This window comes from Parasteatoda tepidariorum, chromosome 9, assembly GCF_982258835.1.
Source record: "Parasteatoda tepidariorum strain Cologne lab strain chromosome 9, Ptep-v5.0, whole genome shotgun sequence".
Lineage (NCBI taxonomy): Eukaryota > Metazoa > Arthropoda > Arachnida > Araneae > Theridiidae > Parasteatoda > Parasteatoda tepidariorum.
Genome location: NC_141763.1, coordinates 40622945 through 40624322, shown reverse-complemented (window position 1 = coordinate 40624322; position 1378 = coordinate 40622945). Strand labels below are relative to the sequence as shown.

At 34.4% G+C, this 1378-nt stretch overlaps 3 non-coding genes across 3 annotated transcripts; all 3 read right to left on the bottom strand.

Annotated features, from left to right (window-relative positions):
• TRNAD-GUC (transfer RNA aspartic acid (anticodon GUC)) lies at nucleotides 1-72 on the bottom strand. Its single transcript has one exon. It is a non-coding gene; the product is annotated as a tRNA-Asp (tRNA).
• A 94-nt stretch (nucleotides 73-166) lies between these two features.
• Nucleotides 167-238, bottom strand: TRNAD-GUC (transfer RNA aspartic acid (anticodon GUC)). Its single transcript has one exon. It is a non-coding gene; the product is annotated as a tRNA-Asp (tRNA).
• A 260-nt stretch (nucleotides 239-498) lies between these two features.
• Nucleotides 499-570, bottom strand: TRNAD-GUC (transfer RNA aspartic acid (anticodon GUC)). Its single transcript has one exon. It is a non-coding gene; the product is annotated as a tRNA-Asp (tRNA).
• Nucleotides 571-1378: the final 808 nt, after the last annotated feature.

The window sequence follows — 1378 nt, the reverse complement described above, 5'->3', positions numbered from 1 at the left end:
CTCCCCGGCGGGGAATCGAACCCCGGTCTCCAGCGTGACAGGCGGGGATACTCACCACTATACTACCGAGGACTCGTGCGCTACAGAAATTTATAATAATTTTAAAATATTACAACTCCTTCAATGTAAAAGTTAAGTTTAATTGTGAATAAAAATATAATCAGCTCTCCCCGGCGGGGAATCGAACCCCGGTCTCCCGCGTGACAGGCGGGGATACTCACCACTATACTACCGAGGACTCGTACGCTACAGAAATTTATAATAATTTTAAAATATTACAACTCCTTAAATGTAAAAGTTAAGTTTAATTGTGAATAAAAATATAATCAGCTCTCCCCGGCGGGGAATCGAGCCCCGGTCTCCCGTGTGACAGGCAGGGATACTCACCACTATACTACCGAGGACTCGTACGCTACAGAAATTTATAATAATTTTAAAATATTACAACTCCTTAAATGTAAAAGTTAAGTTTAATTGTGAATAAAAATATAATCAGCTCTCCCCGGCGGGGAATCGAACCCCGGTCTCCCGCGTGACAGGCGGGGATACTCACCACTATACTACCGAGGACTCGTACACTGCAGAAATTTATAATAATTTTAAAATATTACAACTCCTTAAATGTAAAAGTTAAGTTTAATTGTGAATAAAAATATAATCAGCTCTCCCCGGCGGAGAATCGAACCCCGGTTTGCTACATGACTGGGGCGGGTATCCTGACTAGTACACTACCGAGAACTGTGAAGCTTGGGAAATTGATTTATTTCAATTATTATAATTTTTAAATACTGCTGTATTTTATTCGTTCAACAGGACTGTGAGACAAACCGCCGTCTCCCGCGAAATAAGCGAAGACATTGATAAGAAAAAAGTTTGATTGATTGAAAGTAATAAAGTTATAGTTTTTTCTATTTATTTATCTATTTTCTTAGTCTAATTTTTTTATACATTAAAAATTGCGTATTGTAATTTTTTTTTTTTTTTTTGATGTAACAGAATTTTCAAAGGATTTTAAATAAAAAAATTTCAAGCACATTCTATTACGGCTGCATGCATTTTTCTCGTCAATTTCAGTAAGGCTAAAAGGAGCATATCTCTTCATTAAATAAAAAACACACGCTAATTTTGAATGTATATTTATAAGAACGATTCGGTAGCTTTTCAATATAATAAGTTTTATTAATGAAACTTCGAGTTTTTAAAGTCAACAGTTTAGATTAAACTACAATATTTAGATTTTTTAAATGAAACTTGGAAACTTGTGGTTTTATATTAGTTGATAGAGAAAAAAATGTGGTAGAATGTTTCAATGATTTGATAGTTTATTCAATTTTGAAAATTTATTCGCTTGTTGTCGATATAGCTCTATGTTACTTTA